The 20483-nt window shown below is 47.7% G+C and overlaps 1 protein-coding gene across 23 annotated transcripts in view; it reads right to left on the bottom strand.

The window, feature by feature from the left end:
- The window catches only part of MSI2 (musashi RNA binding protein 2), a 392043-nt gene that overhangs the window by 316471 nt on the left and 55089 nt on the right, over positions 1-20483 (bottom strand). The window contains exon 1 of one of the 23 annotated variants that reach the window (XM_072747551.1): positions 18580-18757. The exons of 21 other annotated variants lie outside the window; for them this stretch is intronic. The gene's annotated coding sequence lies outside the window, so the exon portion shown is untranslated. Of the gene's footprint in view, positions 1-15357; positions 15507-18579; positions 18758-20483 lie in introns of those variants that run through there. One more of the 23 variants, XM_072747550.1, reaches the window with a different exon arrangement.

Below are 20483 nucleotides of genomic sequence, written 5' to 3'. Positions count from 1 at the left end.
TCCAGAGTCAGAACAAACACCCCATCTCCACCCCAGGAAGTCCCTCGTGTCTACTTCCTATGACACGTTCCAACAGAAAGAAGTTTCTGGCTGACCACCCCATGCCCCAGGACACCACAGGCCAGTGCTGGGAAGACCTCTATGTGAAATGACTGGCCGCACTGACAGGGGTCCCCCACGCTCTCCCCTTCTGGTCCTGCTTTCCTCCTAACACAACCAAGGCTGCTAGGCAGGCCATGAATGTCCTTCCATTTTCTGTGCCTCACCCCTTGTCCCAGGGGCACAAAAGAAAGGAACACACACTTGCTGGGCTCCTCCTATGTGCCGGGGACTGATTCATTACATTCCATCTCATTTTATCCTCAAGAGAACCCTGCGGCATTGACATGGTGTCCGCACTCCACAGACGGGGAAACCGAGGCTCTGAGAGGTGAACCAGGTGAGCCTTCATGGCGTGGGGCGGTGAGGGCCAGGACGCAGGGGCTATCAGGGTGCGGGACGAGGAGGTGCACTCCCTGAGCATGGACAGCAGTCCACCGTCAGAGCTGTGTGAATCTGGGCCTCAGTAAGCCAGATAAAATGGGGTAAAGAACAGAAGCTTTCTCAGAGGCTTGTGGTGAGCAGCAAAAGGGACAGCATAACACCATGGTGAGCTGGCCAATGGCAAATGATCAAGACATTCCTTATCATGCGTGGTCAACCAGAGAGGAAGGGCTGGGACCCACACCTGGGCCCAGTGCTCCAGAGGTCCATCCCATGACCACCCAGTTTCAGGCAGGCCCACAACTTTACAGCAGTGGAATCTGTTCCTGTGTAAGCGGGGGCTCTTGAGGGACACGACGTGGGGACAGCGGCCCTTGGGGAGCCACCTTCTAAGAGACCACAGGCTGAAACATACTGAGGACAGACCAGAGAAAGCTGGAAAGGCTCCAGGAGTGACAGGTCTACAGGTCCTCTGTGGCAACGAAGGGCACCCGGTGGAACAGAGAGATAGCTCCAGGTAAGCCCAGGGAAGACAGGGTCACAGCCTCAGCCCAGGAAGGATCTTTCCCGAAAGGGAAAAATAGACACACTGGCCTCATGGCTGGAAAGGAGCAAGGCCCAGAAGCCACCCTCCAGCCCCACTCCACCACGGAGCAGAGTCCACGGCAGCAGAGTCCACATAACTGGCACCAAACACCCTAGCGGGGGCAGGCACAAGACCCACCGGCACTTACCAGAGCCATCGGTTCCTAAGCCCCAAGAAAAAGAAGCGCCTGGGTGGAGGTAGACACTGAAGGCCACTCAAGTGCGGATCAAACACCAGAAAACAGAAATGGCTTTTACTTTTTGACGTGCGCATGTAAGATGAAACCCTTGGAAAACTGGCTGGCTTTGAAGACAATCCTGAATCAATCCACGAGACAATGACCCAAATACGCCGACCCCCTGGAGGCCGTCCCAAAGCAAAAGCCACCGCTCCACTCAGCCAACTGTGCCTGCCTGCCTTTCCCAGGAGCACTCGTGTGATGGACAGTTCTGAGGAACACCCTATAATCTGCATTTATGCCATTTGTCTCTTTGATACAGAAAATACAGATATTTGCATCATTTATTTTAACATGCCTGATTTTTTTTTCTGAAAGACACAAAGAAAGAAAGTCTGATCCCTGGCCCCCCATCCCCTGCCATTCCCCTCTCTTCTTTAGAAGACTCAAAACTTAAGCCTCACACTCCTGACAAGCCAAATTGATCTGGAAAAGATCATCACAGGCCAGTTGCATTAAGAGAACAAATAAAGGACTCTCCTTGCACAGGCAACAAGGAAGACAAAGGGAAGTGCATCTCCTTCCCCGTGACTGGCCCTCCTAGAGGTGATGGGGGGGGGGGGGTGTCTGAGGGAGGGCAGGAAGTCACCACGTGAACTGCTCATCCCACATTATCTGCCTTTGTGGTAGACTCAATTGTGCACCCTAAAACCGCAGCCTTGAACAAAAAGCCATACTGAAGGCTGAAATGAGGAAGAGAAGTTTCCCCACCACGAGAAGGGAGAGAGGCCTATAGGCTGGGGTGGCTTCCCTGGGTTGGTGAATGAACAACAGCCTGCTCCTCAAGGCAGAGGCTGGGCTCTGCGTCATGCAGTCAGCAGGGCCCCCGGCAATGGGGACACAGCAAGGATTCCAAGGACCCGCCAAACCATTTAAGTCTTTACTTATGCTCTCACAGAGCCCTAGACACAAATGTGGGCATGGAGGGGCCACTTGCCCTATATTTTGCCACCAGTGAACTCCAGAGGCACCAATGTGGCCACGTGGCTGGCACATGGTCTCTGCCTTTCGCACAGGCCTCCTGATCGTCCAGTGATAAGGGTTCCCCTAACTCCTTGAGGATAGATGCAGCATATGTGCTCTCACCACACACACAGCCCCCCACCCCAGCAGGGTAGGCTTATCATCCCTACTCAACTGAGGAGCAACCCAGGGCGACTGCCCACAATCCCACCCAGCTCCTCCTGGACCCCTGGGTCTGTACTCCATTTTTTAAAAAATATTTTATTTATTTATTCATGAGAGACACAGAGAGAGAGAGAGAGAGAGAGAGGCAGAGACACAGGCAGAGGGAGAAGCAGGCTCCATGCAGGGAGCCCGATGTGGGACTCGATCCCGGGGCTCCAGGACCATGCCCTGGGCCGAAGGCAGGTGCTAAACCGCTGGGCCACCAGGGCTGCCCTAGGTCTGTACTCTAAACCTTCTTTGCCACATACTTCAATTGCCTCTGGTTGGGCTGGTCATCTTTTCTTCAGACATACTCCTTTCCTCATCCATTCATCCAACATTCATTTGTTGAACACCTGTTCCATGGAGAAGAACATTCTAGGCACTGAGAATGTAGTGAAATCAAGGGAAGCGGGGTTTCCCTCCCAGGAAACCAGTCTTCAACATAGAGATGGACAAAAGGACCAAAATAAATGAAATTGGTCCAGTGTTGCCACTCGTTAAGTCCACAAATGGTGACTAACGTGTGTTCCCCCATCAGCTACAGGGAGCCCACACAGGCTTTAATGTCCCCATCTTTTCTCTTAACCCAAGACTCGTCTATGCCTGGCCCCTGGCACTGTCCCTTCTAAGAAGCCTCAGCACTGTACACAGGTGATGAACAATTACAGGGTGCCCTTTGCTGTAGAAAACACCCCTCATACAACCACCACCGGGGGTCCCTTTAGTCCTGCCAGAAAAGGGCTCTCTCTCTGGGTCCTGCCCCCTTCCCCATCAGAGGCATGTCCAAAAAATTATTCTCCCATTTGTCTATCTGACTAGAAACAGTGCTGGGGCTCCTGGATGGCTCTGTTGGTTAAGCATCTGTCTTAGGCTCAGGTCATGATCCTGGAGTTGTGGGATGGAGCCCTTCATTGGGCTCCCTGCTCAGCAGGGAGCCTGCCTCTCCCTCTGCCCCTCCCCCTAGTTGTGCTTACTCATGCTCTGTCAAATATATAAGTAAAATCTTAAAAAAAAAAAAAAAGAAGGAAGGGAGGGAGGGAGGGAAGGAAGAAAGAAAAGAAAAGAAAAGAAAAGAAAAGAAAAGAAAAGAAAAGAAGAAAAAAGAAGAGAAAAGAAAAAAAAAGAAAGAAAAGAAAAGAAAGAAAAGAAAAGAAAAAGAAAAGAAAAAGAAAAAGAAGAAAAAGAAAAAGAAAAAGAAAAAGAAAAAGGAAAGGAAAGGAGGGAGGAAATAGTGTTGACCTCCATATCAAACAAACCCAAACCACAGTCAGTCAAATCAAGCTCAGCCTGGATACATCTTCCAGCACCAGGCCCACACCATGACTTCCTCCATCTGCCCTAAGCTCCCTTCCACTGTCAAAATTTCCTGGAGCTACCTGCTTCCCCAAGGGACATCATCTAATTTAATAAGATATCTCCTTGACCATTCCTCTGTAACTTAAAACAGCCCTGCTTAGTGGGTTTTCTGAAGACCATACCCAGAGCAAACATTCAAAAGCCTACACTCCAAAGGCATGAGTGTAGGACTTCCAGGAGACTGAAGAAATGGAACCAGGGTCTTTAACAAAAATAACACAACTTGTAGTTCACGAAAGACTGGTGCAGGCAATATCTCATTTACTCTATATACGATAAGGTATAAAATATTATCCATGAGTGACAGATAGGGGAACTCAGAATTTACTCCTTATCTATTAAATAAAGAGGTTCAGAATTTTAAAAATTTGTCAAAGTAGCAAAATTGGTACTCAGATCTAGGGCCTCCAACTTCCAAGCTGCATCCTTTTTCTGCTCTACCCTGTGTCATATTGTGTATAACACATTTTGTCCTTAGCAACAAGGTGCATTTTAAAATACACTTGCATTTTTCATTGAGATGATGGAGTGGTATGCAGCAATTAAATCTGTGGTTTTACAACCATCTAACGACATGTAAAAATTATTATAAAGCATTACTAAATGAGGGAAAAGCTAAATACACACACACACACACACACATATACACATACATACACACACACCACGGTATGATTCCAATTCTGGATTTTTTCCAATTCTGTTTTTAAATAGACAGGAACACAAAAAAATGATAACACGCCAAAACATTAAGTTGTTGTTATCTCTAAGTGGTGGGATTATGAACTTTTTTCTTTATGCTTTTCTATATGCAGTAAATCCTCTGAAAGGAGCAGACATTCATTCTCTAATTTGGAAAAAAGTATTAATAACCATTATTTCTGGAAAGACAGAAACCACAGTTTTGGCCTGGCAACAGACCAACCCATGATGTGAAGTAGGACCCCTCCCCTCCCAACCCAAGTCACTGCCCAGCCAAGGACTCAGCAGTGTTGCCAACACCAGCCCCCTGGTGCCAAGGGGGCAACTACCACAGAACAAGCCTCCAGGGAGTCTCGACACACCTGAGCACCATGGCTAGGCAGCAACACAGGGGCAAGTGCCTTCCCAGAGGACAGAACCCAGCCTCTGAGACACCCCCGCCACAAGGGCCAGAGAGAGAGGAAAAGAAGGGAAGAATATGGGCTGGGGGCTGAAGACAAAATGACCCTCAAAGACAACAAGATGATTTCTATGCTGTGCCTATTAGCGTGACCACACCAATACCACCAAACAGCTTCAGTGAGACATGACCCCAAAGGAGTTCCTGGCATTAATCCTAGATCACGGCACTGGAAGAACATGAACAACACCGTGGGACCATAGAAGAAAAAACAAGGTTCCCCCTTCCCAAGGATGGTGTCCCAGTCTAATTAGCAGGCTTCTGTGTGGCCAATGTCCCTGAGAGCCCCAGTTTGCTCATCTGAAAACCTGGGCTAAAATGTGGAGCTGAGAAGATCATTTTAAGAGCTGAAAGAAATCGTGGTAGTGAAGCGCCAGGAGAAACCAGCTGCAATGCCATGAGGACTCTCGGGCACTCTGCAGAGGAACCATGACCTCCAGCCAAAAACCCTGGCAGTGAACTTGGAAGCAGACCCTCTATCCCCAGTCGAGCCTCCAGATGACAGCAGCCCTGAACCACTGCTGACTGCAATCTTCTGAGTGACCTGGATGCAGAACCACCCCACTGAACACACTCCGGATTCCTGACCCTCAGACGCTCTGAGAGATAACATATGTTTACTATTTTAAGCTCCTGCATTCTGCATTCTGGGGTAATGTGTTACAGAGTAATACATAACTAATTTGGATTCTGGTTCCAGGCATAGAAGAGCTCAACAGATTACTTATTTTAGCTCAGGTCATGATCTCAGAGTCCTGAGATCAAGCCCCATGTCACACTCTGTGCTCAGCATGGAGTCCGCTTGAGTTTCTCTCTTCCTCTCCCTCTACCCCCACCCTCTCTCTCAAAATAAACAAATAAATAAAAGAACTCAGTAGATGGTTTCTATAATAGCTCTTCAATCCCTGTATGTCAAAACAACTATAATATACAACACTGATTACTAACATTTTTTTTCAAAAGAAAAGAAATGCCACTGTATTAATTGCAAGATGCACCCAAAGTAGAAAGGTTTTCAAATGTTCAAATGCTGAGTTTCACCTTCATGGCTATTTCCACCAGTCTTCCCCATCAGTGGGACAGGCCTCTGGCTGCTCAAGCCAAAAACCTTGGCCTTGCTCTTCTTTTCCCCACACTTGCCACCTCCCAGTCTTCCAAGAAGCTGCTCTACCTTCAAGACATGTCTGGAATCAAACTACTTCTCACCACCAATCACCACCACTCCCAACCATCCTGTCCCTGGACAACTACGGTGGCTTCCAAGCTGGCTTCCTTGCCCCTCTGTAGTCTGTATGCCACACAGCAGCTGGTGGTCCTTCTGAGGTATAAGTCATCTCTTATTAACCCTCTGCTCAAATCCTACTGTGGCTTCCTACTCCCCTTCCATGCAGAATAAATGCCCACATCCTTACCAGGGTTTTAGTGATCTGCCTGCCTGCATGTCCAAGCATGGCTTCTTCCACTAACCCCTAACCCAGTCCACACAGACCTTTCTGCTATTTCTCACACAAACAAGCCTCTGCTGCCAGGGCTTTGCCCTCCCTGTGCCCTCCACCTGGAGCACTGGCCCCAGGGAGCACTCACAAGGGTTTCCACACGAACGGTATCTCCCCAATAAAAGTCCCGCCTGATGATCTGACCTAAAATAACATTCTCCTCTCCATCTGTCTCTATGCCCTTACTCCACTTTATTTTCTCAGACCCTGATCACTAATTGATGTATTATATTCATTTCTCTTAATATTTCATTGTCAAGACATTGTGATGTTCACTGCTCCATCACCAAGGCCTAAAACAGCTCCTGGCACCCAGGAGGTGGCTCCTTATATACTCCAACAGTCAGCAAACTTTTTCAGAAAGGGCCAGGGGTTGAAACCCCTTTCAACCTCTGTTGCAACTACCCAACTCTGCTGCTGTAGCATGAAATCAGCTGCAGAGGATACATGAACAAATGAGTGTGGCTGAGTTCCAATAAAACTTTATTTATGAAAACAAGAGGTGGGCCGCATGTGACCCACAAGCTATACTGTGCCAACCCTGACATACCTGCTTCATTCATTCATTAAAAATACATATTTTTGCCTCTCAAATGTGAGTGTTTTCCATCTTCAAGCTGGGTAATTCAGAGGACAGATGGAGAACACATCTTAGAGCTCTGGGTAGAATTCACCAAGAGCTCTCTCAGTGAAACGGTCAATAAAAACCCAAATGGATGACAAGCTGTCTCATTTCTGGGGTCTTCCAGCACAGATTAGATGCTCTCATCCAGTTTAGGAGTCGGCTGATCTAAAGGCAGGGTGGTGGGCCAGCTCACTTGTATGGTCTCCTGCGAACTGCAGGGCAGGTCCAGGTCCATCTTAGCATGTCCCACCTCTGCTAGAACAACATCAACCAGTTATTACGTTGTCTACTTCAGGAGAAAATCTACAATTCATGCTTGCTAATTTCTCAAGGATGGGGTTAGGGGTGAGCTGGGGGGCGGGGGTGGTTTCAGGAGGTTATCAACACAGCTAAAATACACTCAGAGGAAAATACCGTGACACATGCAACGCAGAGAATCGGCATGAAAATAAACATTCAACCTAGCAGCCAGACTACTAGACAAAGATTATGCTTATTTTACTTTTTTATTTTATTTTTTTTTATTTTACTTTTTTAAAAAGATTTCATTTATTTAATTGACACACAGAGAGAACACAAGCAGGGGGAGGGGCAGGCAGAGAGAGAGAGGGAGAAGCAGACTCCCTGCTGAGCAAGGAGCCCAAAGCAGGGCTGGATCCTGGGACCCTGAAATCGTGAGCTGAGCAGAAAGCAAAGGCTTAACCACAGCTGAGCCCTGCCCCCAGGTGCCCCAGATTATGCTTATTTTAAATTCACCACCAAGAACAAAGGTGGATAACCATAGGGCTCTGTTTAAAAGAAAACTGCACACACTCAAGTCTTTCTGCTTTAATTGTTGCTAAATTCAGAGTTCAGTGTCTCCTACTAGCCTTAGCTTGCCTCTCTTCCCAAACCCTTTTGCTCCCGCTCAATCCATTGTAGGAAATATTTTAATGAGATCTTGGGGAGTGCTGCTTTCAAAGGTGCTCCCCAGCTGCCCTGCCAGGCATCAGGCAGCCCTGGAAGCCGAGCCCCTGTGCACATTCACCTTCAGCGGCCGCCCAGACGGCCCCCCCAGGGAAGCTGTGAGGCTTGCCATTTTTAATCACCACCTACCCAGATGGCAGGAGACCCTGATGGGCTGTTTCATTTCATCCCACTCTCAGATTTTATCAGCATTTTGCCACTGTCAAAGAGCAGGGAAGAAACAGGAATCAAAATCGCTTTCATTCGAGGGTACTTCTGACTTTCTAAACCTACTCTCAACTTTAGTTATCTTATTTCAAACTCAGAAGAAACTCACAAGGCAGTGGAGCAGAGGCTTAAATCTCCATCCATCCATGTGTTTTGCAAATAATCTACTAAGTGGGCACTGAGTGTGTGCAGGGGTGAGGGAGGATAGTCCTTGCTTCCCGGGAGGTAACGGGCGTGGAACAGATCTCCATGGTACGTAAGGAAACTAAGGTACAGAGAGGGGCTAAGTGATCTTCCACAGTGACAGATGCATGAAGCTCTCATTGCCAAGCCAAACAGATAAATGGCAGCCAGGCAAGCCACCTGGTAGCTGAAAACATGGGAAAGTACTTTATCATTTTCTTGATCTTCTAGAGAAGTATGTCAAACCTAGAAAACAAAGCTTTTTCCCCCCCTTATTAAAAAAAAAAAAACTGTTTCTAAGGTACAACTACACCTTGACTAATGACACCAAGATAAAGTGGGCTTGGGAGATCAAGAATTAGTCTAAGAAAAATCTGAGTTGGAGGAAAAGGAGAAAAGAAATGAAATGTTACTGTGAAATTTCCAAGGAAATGGAAAAACTAATGCCAGACAGTAGTAATTTGATAGTAGTAGATGAAACATAGACAGTTCATACATGCTAAGGCACAGTCCTTAGGGTCTCAGGTGTCACCTAATTCATTAATCCTCACCACGATCCTATGAAGAGATATTATCATCCCTATTTTGCAGATGAAAAAACTGGGGAACAAAGAAGTTAAATATTTGCCCAGGGTCACACAGCCAATAAAGTAATAGAGCCAAGATTGGAGTCTTCACTGTATGGCTCCTAAATCCATGCTCTTAAATATTATACTAATCAGAATTAGCCTCGGTCTCTTTCAGAAAGTTTCTGTATCTTTCCAGCAGCAAGAAATCTTTGCCAGCTCCTTTTTATGTTTGTGTGTGTGTGTGTGTGTGTGTGTGTGTGTGTGTGTGTGTGTATTTAAAGTATTTTTTACCCCACCTCTTTGCACAAGGGCTCTGAGATGACTAACAAAAAGAGACATAAGCCAGCAATAAGATTAGTTTTAAGAAATCATGCACATAGCAAGGTATATTACTAATATACCAATAACGAGGCTTTACATCTAGTGCTAAGCTTCCTGGCAGCCCAGGTAAAAAGGACAACGTGATCAATTATAGAATTGTCTTTACCAAAAGGAGAGAAAACTTACCAATTTCTCTAAGAGAACCAAACTTTTCTTATTACTAAATTTCCACAGAATTTCTCACTTAGTAATACGAAAAGAATACAATGAGGTGGTAGACATATGTCCTGACATTTTCTTTCTTTGGGTTATAAAAACACGGTTGTAACATTAAAAGCAACTCAGAAGGCAATTCTATAAACAGCTGGGGTAAGAGTGGGAGCATGTAACTTTCTGGTGAGACAGTCTCTCCTTAGATGCTGGCTTGGTGTAAAGTTACAAAATCAAAAGAATTGCAAAAAAACTTTTCTCTATAAATAAGCAGAACCTTGGAGTGGTTGATTTGCAGTCATCGCTCTAAGACAGCCCCCAGGGACCGCAGGACAGTGAGGCAGTTGAATAGAAAGGAGGCTTCCGCACCTAGCAGCCCCACGAAATGGCCTTCAGGAATCACTAGGCCGCCCACGCCCACATCCCTAAGGCACAGACACATCTCCCAGGGTTTTCAGGTCTCGCTGGAGGCGGAAGAAGGAAAGTTACAGCCATCTGAATGACCAGCCCCAACATGGCTTACCCATAGTAAAGTGACAGTTGACGCATGTCCCATAGACCCTCTTTGACACCTCAACCCTCCTACTGAAGAAGCTCCATGAAACCCAAGTTCCTGCCCTGCCCCTCCCCCTGCTCAGAGGACTAAAAGAAACAAAGTATCAGAATTTGGTTCAGGGTTCATGGAGAAACCTTCTGGAAACAGAGCTGGGGAGACTGGACACTGTGTCCTGGGTCAGTACCTTCCAGCAGTGTCCTTACTGGGTTTTAACTGCTTTGAGACACAAAGACACAAAACCTCTTTGAGTGGGGAAGTGAACATGATCCGATCCTCCCATTTCGCCAAGAAAAGAGATCAAAGTCTCCTTCGAGGTCCCGTGCACTAGAAACTGGAACCCCAGGGTCCCACCCACAGCCAGTGCTCCTTCGACCATGTTATGATGCTGCCTTGAAACATGAAACTCCAAGTATGTCTGAAACTCCCCATCCTCCCCAGTACTCTATTCAGTAGGATAGAGGCCAAGGACTCTTAGGGCCTGAGGACCTGAGACAAAAGTCTTACCAGGCTCCGAATCATGCAGGTGTCCTTAACCTCTTTAGAAGGCGGAAATTAGTTGAGGCTTTTTGGAGGACAAATGGGGAGCAGAGGGCAACTGAAAGACAGACGCGTGGCTCATGCAACACGCACTCGACCCAGAGCCACAGTAAACCACGGTGGAGCTTTCCTCTGCACTGGACGCCTTCTGTCCAGTTTGCTGACTGAAAGGACTTGGAAACTCTACCATCTACCCTCCGAGTCATTATTCAACAACAAACAGGAGCTATTTTTAGAACTTTTTCCATGAAGGCGCCATAGGCAAAGGCCACCAACCTCTGAGACGCAGGAAGGTGAAACAAGGCTATCAGACCAAAAAAAAAAAAAAAATTAATAGGCAAGTTCCATTTCATATTCCTCTGCTCAACACAGCTTCTGATTTTATAAATGGACCTTAAAATTAACAGGAGGACAGGCAGCTTTTCCCAGGAGCCTCTGTGTCCATCCTGCAAAATTACATAACTCAGAAAACGAAGGCTCTGATTTGATTATGCTTTCAGCAGCCTGCTGGCGGAGCCGAATACAGTGTGCACGTCGTCGGCTCCCCGAAAGGGATTCAAACACCGAGAAGCCAGGCAGGCGCGAGGGAAGCAGCACAAACCCCTTTTTCACTAACTCTTGTAAATACATCTTTGAGAAACCTCTTTACACCCTCAGTGACCCCTCCCCAAACACCCAGACTGACTCCCCAGTAAAACCCCACCACGGGTTTCTGGCCCACCCACACTGGTTAAGAAATTACACACTGCGGAGCTTGGGTTTACCATATTGTCCGCCCCTAATGGAAGTTTACACATGCCTCCCACATAGGGGCATCATTAGAAGAAATCAAATAATTTACTGTTGAACGCTCCAAGGTTAAAGGACAGAACGTGCTCTTGGGAATGCAAAATATTACCATTTACCTTTAAAAAAAAAAAAAGGAGAAGAAGAAAGTTTATTTACTTGTCTTTTACAACCAAGCCAAAGGAAATACACCTTTTCCAAATGTAGTTGGAGGTGCTGAAAACCTCTTTAATAATCCCATTTCTACAAAATGTAGAGCTGTTTTGCAAGAAGAAATTCAAATAAGCCCCTGGAGTCGGTTTTCCTCTGCAGGTGAGGTAACTCTCGTTCCCAGCATCCTCCAGGTATCTCATTACCAGGGGGCCCAATTTCTGGGCACAGGCTCACGGCAGGCTCCCCTCCCCTCCTACCCATGACAGATCTCCTTTCTTAATCATTCACAAATATTGAAATGAGCTCCTAGTCCTAGCAGAGGGCCCCAAAGCCAACTGGGTGAGAAACCACCAGCAGGGTAACTAAAACACACTCCCATAATTTGGTAGAATATAGTAAAAGCCCTTACTCCCCTGCAAAAACACACAAACTTTGACCCAGCAATTCCACATAGAGGAATGTCTCCTCAGGCAATAATCAAACAAGTGGGTTTAAAAAAAGGGGGGGGGGCTATTCAAGGAGGTTCACTGTCACACTGTTTATACAGGCAAAGCCGAACCACCCAGCTGTCCAACCACAGAGGATTAGTTAAATGAGGTTATATCCATACAATGGAGCATTCTGCAGCCACTGAAAATGTTGACGTTGAGGTGTGTACACAGGGTGAAAACGGCAGGCAGAGCAAGTTAGAAACTGTGTATAATGTGATCTAATTTTTTTAAGAGGAATATATGCACATTAATGAGTTCAGAGAAGCCCATGTGAGAACAGCTACATACTGTATGATTCCAACTCGATGACATTCTGGAAAAGGTAAAACTAGGGAGACGAAAAAAGATTAGTAGTTGCCAAGGAGGGCATGGGGATGGATTTTTATAGCAGTGAAAACACTGTATGATATTTTAATGATGGCTACGTATGTCATCTTACATTTGTCCAAACCCACAGAACGTACAACACCAAGAGTGAACCCTATGGTAACCTATGCACTTTGGGTGCTTGCGATACGTCAAGTGTAGGTTTGTCAATTGTAACACATGTTCCACTCCAGTGGGGGATATGGATGATGGGGGAATCTATATGGGAAATCTCTGAATCCTCCTCTCAATTTTATTGTAAACGTAAAACCACTCTAAAAAATTAAGTCTTTTTAAAAACATTTCCACTGGAGAGCCTAGGAGAGAAATATAGGAGACAGCTAGCCAGACACATGGACTACACAGATAGGTAAGAGCTGATACTGGTCTTTGGGGAGATTTTATCAAAAATCCTTTTATGTTACATTCCTTTTGAGCCCAGTTTATTTTTTAGAACATGAACTTTGCTGAGGACAAGGGGCAATAAAAAATATGAATAAAGATGGCACCTGGCTGGCTCAGTCAGTGGAGCATGTGACTCTTGATCTCAGGGTTGTGAGTTTGAGCCCCACACTGGGTGCAGAGATTACTTAAAAGTAAAATCTTTTTAAAAAAATATATCAACACACACACACACAAAATACACACACATACACACACACACACATATAATAGAGAAAATGAGCAAAAAAAAAAAAATCTGTGCCCTCCTACCTCCACCAGCAGCAAAGCCTTTGCATACTGAATTCTAGGGGTGGGAGGGAGGCAAGTTCTAACCTATCCCCAGAAAAGGCAGTTCGTCTCTCCCTGTGGAGACTCAAAGAACTGTCTATTTGCAGTCAAGGGCAAATTTCTGGTCCTGCATAGAATGAGGAGCCTGTGCTACAGGTCCCTCTTACCTGGCTCTACTCAAACTAGGGCCTTCCCAGCACAACCCAATCAGCCAGTGACCTCAGGGGCATCCTGGAGAGGCTCAGGTTTTGTGACATGATTATAAAAGCAGCTGCCACTAAAACTGTTGGAATAGACACAATCAATCCTCAGTCTTGTCTGCACAAAGCTCAGAGAATGGATGCCACATACACACACACACACACACACACACACACCCCTCCCACACTCCTCTTTGATGCCACAGAGAAGGCAATGTTGAGTGTGGAACACTTCTTGTGTTATCAAACTCTGTCTGATACCTACTCACAAGTCAGGTGGTCAGCTGACGAATGAACCAATCAAAGTAGCATTTCTACAGTTAGCGCTGAAAACCACACATCCCATCACTAAGCCCCAGGGACTTCCCTGGGCACAAGAGAAAAGGCACCCACCCACTGAGCAGGGTATCAGAGTTGGGTCCCTGTAATGCACAATGGGCTGTGCTACCTCAGGCAAGTTCCTCTACTTCTCTGGGTCTCAGGTTGTCATCTTTCTAGATATTGGGCAAGATGACCACAAAGATAGTTATTACTTTAGACGATCTGTAAGTGCTGAGGTTCATTTCAGACTCAGGAAAACACTGAATGACCATTGAGATTTTTTCTTTTTTAATTCCCACATATAATCGTTTTATTACCCTATCAAAAATGCTCCGGGATGAGGATACTATTCCAACTCTGTGACAATAAGAAACTGTAAATACCGCAGTAAGGCAAGGCAGAGAGCCCATCCAAATGCTTCCACATTGTCCTACAGCTTCCCCTGAATGGCTAAGCACAACATCCCAAGCCTCCGTGAAGGCAGAGGAGCTCAGTGGTTAAAAATCCAGCTACCTGAATTTAAATCCCACCCCTCCACTTCGTGGCCACGCGATCCTGGGCAAGCTACGTAAGCAGCAGCTGCCTCAATTTTCCCATCTATAAAACAGGGATAAAATAAGTACCTTCGTATGAGACCATTGTGAAGATTAAATAAGCGGAAATAAGCATTTAGCACAAAGCCTGGCACACCGTGAGCATGTAATAAATGTTAATAAATGCTAGCTATGATTATCCATTCATCCAATGGAGTCTTACTGCGTATTTATTCTAACGGTGCCAGTTACTCTTGAAGACTCTAAGGAAACACAAAAATGTTGAATAGGACACAGTCCAAGACCTTTAGTGTCTAGTGGGAAGAAGCCAACTTGAACCGGTAAATACAGGTCCATGCTCCCTTATCCAAAGCCCTTGGGCCAGATAGGTTTGGACTGAAACATTCCTGTTCAGACAGGTGACAGGTGCATGTGCCATATATATATTATATATAACACCCATCACTCCTCACCCCTTCCCTGCCCCCCATCTCCAGGGCCTGGAACAGCAGTTGTAATCAAACACGCTGGGATTTCTTCAGCAAAACACTTATATAGACACACTACGCCAGGTCAAGAAATACTACAAAGAGGGGCTCCTAGATGGCTCAGTGGTTGAGCGTCTGCCTTCGGCTCAGGTTGTGATCCCAGAGTCCTGGATTGAGTCCTGCATCAGGCTCCCCACAGCGATCCTGCTTCTCCCTCTGCCAATGTCTCTGCCTCTCTCTCTGTGTCTCTCATGAATAAATTAATAGCATCTTTAAAGGAAGGAAGGAAGGAAGGAAGGAAGGAAGGAAGGAAGGAAGGAAGGAAGGAAAAAGAAAGGAAGAGAAATACTACCAAGGGACTCAAGACAGCTCAAGTAAGATTTTACAGCTAAATCAGTTTCCAAAGAAGTTCCCATTTTCAGAACTTTCTGGATATCAGAACTACAGAGAAGGCCCGATGCCATCCAGTAACAAGGTGTTGGGGGTCTTCAAATAAAGCAACGGCAAACCACCAAATGGGGATGACAGAAACGGCTTCCCCCAAAAAGACACCATCTAAGATGAAACTTGAAAGGGAATAGGAATCCCACCCCCACCCCCCCTTAACAAGGTGGGTGAATACCTCTGGCAGAGGAACCAGCAGATGCAAAAGCGGGGAGGTCAGAGCCAGCAGGGAACATTCAGAAACAGCAACAGGTGGAAGGGTACAACCTCAGATGTGTGTGAGAGGCAAGAGGAGAGGTTGGAGGAGGACCGAGTCAAGTCCTGAGTGGCACTTGAGCCCTGAAGAACTCGCCTGGGTGCTGGCGGGCCACAGGGAGAGCAATTTCAGAATCTGAAGCAGAGAGAACAAAATCAGATTTGCATTTTTGTAAAATGCCCCTGGGTGGCCGCCCAGTGAACAGACAGGAAGAGGAAGAGAGGGAGGAGGTGCCCAGCCGGGACACAGTGCCAGTGGTCAGGGAAGAGACAAAGCTGCCAAGGCAGGCTACGCAGGGGGTGAAGGAAAGGGACAGCCCCCCGCAAGACTGCAAGGCCCACACGCTCACCTCCCACTGTGCTGAGGACAGTAATTAGTGCCAGACAGCCTATCCCGGTCACAGGCAAGGTCTCACCGAGGCCTCTTTCCAGAGGTCACTTTCTGATGTACCAAGTGACAAAGTGACAATTTTAATAGCACCAGAATCTGAGCTGCAGCGGCCCCAAACCTTCCTCTCCCTCCTCTGGGTACAGTTGGTTAGCAAAGTACATGGGTCAGGTGCACACGACCCGAGTCAGTCCCGCCGCCTGCAGCACAGAAGTCTGAGAAGACCCAGTCATGGGTCACAGAGGTGGGGATGGCATCTGCCACCCATCCTTCTGAGCCACAGGACTGACACTACATTTGCCAGGCAGGGTGACCAGGAGATACTAGAGGTGAAGGTCCAGGCCAGGATGGAGTTGGTCTCTGCTGACCGTGAGGATGACCTACCGCCATCTGCTGTGGTCACTACCCTCCCCCAATGAGAAGTAAAACCAGCTAAAACAGAATATGAGCCTGAAGCCAGGGAAGAAGAGGAGTTATTTCAGGGTGACGGGATAGCTCCAAGCAGCCAACTGGGAGACTGCAGCACCAGCTCTCTGCCCCACACACTTCTCACCTGCCAATTCCTCCAGGTACTGCAAAGCCAAGGGCAGGAAAGAAGAAAGAAGTGTACACCATCAGGGGATGGAGGGGGTGTGATGGACCAGGCCAAGGAGCACTCAGAGGAACAAACCACTAAGTGACTCAAAAACCCCACCTGCCACCCCTGCCCCAGGCTTCGAGCTCCACACACAAAACCGCCAGACCCTTTAGAAGAGGATTACCTATTCCTCCTTTTATTGTCCTCGATAAGTCCCCTGAACATGACAGCTAAAAATAATCCTCGGCACAACTGAGCCATCCCCAAAAAGAAAACCATCTCATGAGAACCTGTGGGAAGACTGCTCCTTGTAGAGCAGGAACCGATGAGGGTGAGGAGCAAATGATGAACATACAAAAGCATTCAAGGGCTAGATAGTGTTTCACATTGGGGAACATTTGTGCAGCCAAGAGTCAGTGCATGGGCCACCCGGAGGCCTCTCCTGAGCTCTGCAGGGACAGAAGGTTTGCCCACTCCCATCCCTCCCGCCCTACCCATCCTGACAACTGGGAAAAGTCTCTGCTGTTGAGGCCACAAGGCGATGGCATAGACCAGTGCCCCTGTGCACGGCCATGGTAGCCCCTCTGGGAGCCTATGCCCCAGCACCGCCAAAGAAGAAGATGTGCCTATTAGAGGAAGCGCATGTTGCCCAAGGGGCTGCTGGGGCAAGAGCAAAGGCCTTCCCTGGAACTGGGAATTTGGATCTTTGGCTGCATCCAGCTGGCCTCCCGATCTCATTCCCTGGACATTTACTGAGCTCCATCAACCCTAGAGGCAGCAAAAACCCAAAGTACCTCTCCAAAAGCCTGGATCTCCCAAAAGTCTAGTGGGACAAAGCAATGCCCTCAGTCAAAACCCTGTTAAAAGCCTGTCTCACATTTTGTTTCTTTCCTATTTCCTACAGGATTTGGGACCTATGTCTTTGAAGAGTTGGTCTGTGTAGAAGAGATGACGAAACAGACTTATGCTTGACATGAGGGGGTTTATTTCTGGGGTGGGGGGCGGTGATTCCTGGGGTCAGCTGCTGCTTTTATTTTATGACCTTTTATTATGGACATTTGCAAATGTTCACAAGAGTAAAAAGATTAATATTATAAGCCCCCTGTACTCATCACCCAGCATCAATCATTACCAATGCATGGTCCATCCTGCCTCACCTACCTCCTCTCCCCCAGATTATTCAAATCGATGGTTTCTTCCTCAGTCTGTCTTTAACCAACACAACACCCAGCTCCCAAGTGGGCTCTGCTCACTGCCATGTGCCCCTCAGGTTTTCACCTGGAAACCCTCCAAGTGCCCAACTAATCCAAAGACCTGTGACCTCCACAACTGGGTTTTCCAGTTTGAAAATAGAGTGGAGAGACAAAGGAGCAGGTATGGGGCAGCCCAGGGACTGGGCATTCTGAGAGGCTGTCTGCTATTAGAAGCTCTCTTGCAGGAGAAGGAATAAAACCCAGGACTTCCTGGTACACGGCACCTCACTCCGATAACCGGGCTCAAAACCTACCTGCCGCTGATGCAAGTGACTTGTAGCAGCTTGCTGTTAATGTTTAAGTGCGGTTTATGTTTCCCCGGGGAGTTTTTACTTCTATGCTGTTATTTCACCCCTAAAATTTACAAGGGCCTGAATTCTTCCGCCCTGTTTCAGTCAACCCAACTCCCTCCTCTTCCTAGTCTATGAATGGCCAGAAATAGTTTCCATTGTCATTGACTTAAATTTCCCCTTTGATGATGGGAACAAATATTTTTCTTGCCCTTTCCTGAAACAGGAATAAATTTTTCCATTCAAGTTCTTCTAATCGGACTCTGCAGGCCAAAACCTGAGCAGAAAGTACAGAGGACACCCAGGGAGACAAGATGAGGTCCGTCTACCTCCTGCCCTTGGGGCTGGAGGAGCTGGCATCAGCTCCCTGCTTCGTGGCCACAGCACACTGGATCCATTCCCGAATCCTGCTCTCACAGACACTTCCCCAGCTCTGGTCTAGGCTCTGTAGGTACAGCTGTGAACAAAGACAGAGCCTGACCTACCCTCATGGAACTTAAAATTTATAACTACAGCAAAGCTTCCCCCCCCCCAACACAAAAGAATTTCTTTGGAGGCTGTTCCCCAAGACTGACAAATAAGAAGAGCCAACAGCATGGCTCTTCCTCCCATGACCACATCTCCCTCTCCAGCTCACCTCCTCTCCTCACGTGTGCTCCTTTAGCACAAATCCTATGGCTCCCCAGGGAAGCAGGCACAAGCCAGAAGACAAACCACCTCCCCTCCACGGGGGCGAGGGGGGGGTGATCTGCAGGCCTCATCCAGGAGAAAGTACACTCCGTGTCTCCAAAGAAGCTGGCTCTATTTCCATAACTGATATTTTGGACCGAGTACTGGGGAGCTGGGACGTCACGGGAGGGTGGGGCCAGGGGCTTCCTTGGATTGCTTTTTCTCCCTCCCTAATTCTGATCTAATGTTCTGAGTCACCTTGCCAAGCGAGGCGAATGGCGGCTCTCAAAGTGTTTATAATTACCAGTGCTATCTGCTTGGTGGTGCACAGTAATAACTCAGTGATGAGGCCTGGAAGCCACAGAAGCGAATTCAATGAGAACACGGCTTTCTCAGAAACTGAAAGAAGAGGCTTCTTCACAGTCACTCTTCCCAGCCTGTGGGGCCAAGGCATGCTCAGAGGGTTCAGGGGTACTCCAGGCCCACGGGAAGCAGGTAGTGCCTCCGGACTCCAAACCTATGGCTCCTCATTATAGCCCAGAGGAAGAGAACCAGTGCAGTGTCCTCACACCCCCCTCCCCTCGGTCCAGGCGGGCTGGGTGCGGGGCAGGAGGGAGGGAAGGGGACCCAGATGGGCACAGGGCAGCGTAGTAGGGAACGGGCTAGGGCCCTTTGCCATAGATGCGCCTTTGCCATGTCTAGGGAACGAGCACAGGGCTCAGGCAGCTGCCAAAGCCCAAAGCCCTTTACGCCCCACGTCTCCTCCTGTTCCCTGCCCTGGCCACCCTTTGCTGAGCCCCTGCCTAGTTACAAAGACAGAGGAGCCTGCTTAGTATTTCCTTCTATCTGCCCCTTAAGATGGGGACTAGAGGAATCTCTCGACATGATCGCCTATTTCAATGAAGAAGAAAGCTAAAGGAAGCTGGGACTCAGAAATTCTGGAAGAATTATTCATCCCCTTTGGGTGTCACTTAGCTGTTTGATGAGACTCTAAGAGTAGGGACCTCTGACTCTCCCCAGTTGTCTTAAAATATTACCTGCAAGCACTCTGCAAAGTGGCAAAGTGCCTTCCCCTCCGGGCTTCTCCCCTGAGGGCTCTCCAAACAGCGCCCCCCCCATACCTAACAATCCCCTCTGCTACCTTCCTACAAATTGGCTTACACCTGAAAGAGGTAAGATAACACCTCTGCCCCGGATTCAGGTCCCCACATTAACGCCTAAATAAAAATAACTTTATCCCCTCTGCACTGGAGAGGCACGAAGCTGACCATCCCGGTCCCCGCAATAGAGCCAAACGCGGTATAGATCATTCTCCTCCCAAAGACGGCTTTCCAATCCTCTCAAGAGAAGACACTCCAAGAAGTATTGAACAAGAAGGCAGACTGCAAGTGTTCACAATTGCCCTCAAGTCTCAGAGTAATTGTGTTTCTTTCGATCGGAACACAGTTCAGCAGCGAGTGTCCTGAAAAGTGGCAGGCGGCAGCCCGGTGACCACTCGAAGGAAGAAAGCATTCTCATTCCAGAGAAGCTGAGAGCAATGGGGGGGGGGGGTGCACACAAAGGGTTTGCACCAGCCTCCCGGCCACCCGTCTGCAGCACAGCTGCAAAGAGGAGTTGAGGCTTCCCCATCTGCCATGGGCATCAGATGGGCACCACTACTCAACAGGGCTCAGTTCTGTTGAGGACCAAACTGGGCAGACACATCCAAAGCACTGTGTTCAATACCAGTCATAAAGCAAGCTCCTGATAAACCTATCTGGTGAATCTAAGCCTCCACAGATTGCCAGATTCACCCTCCTGACACAAGGCCTCCTGATTCTCCAATGCAAATGAAAATGCCTCTTGCACTGAGGTAATATGGTGTTTTCAATG

The sequence above is a fragment of the Vulpes vulpes genome, chromosome 2, assembly GCF_048418805.1.
Source record: "Vulpes vulpes isolate BD-2025 chromosome 2, VulVul3, whole genome shotgun sequence".
Lineage (NCBI taxonomy): Eukaryota > Metazoa > Chordata > Mammalia > Carnivora > Canidae > Vulpes > Vulpes vulpes.
The sequence above is the reverse complement of the archived record's forward strand: the minus strand, read 5'-3'. Positions and strand labels throughout refer to the sequence as shown.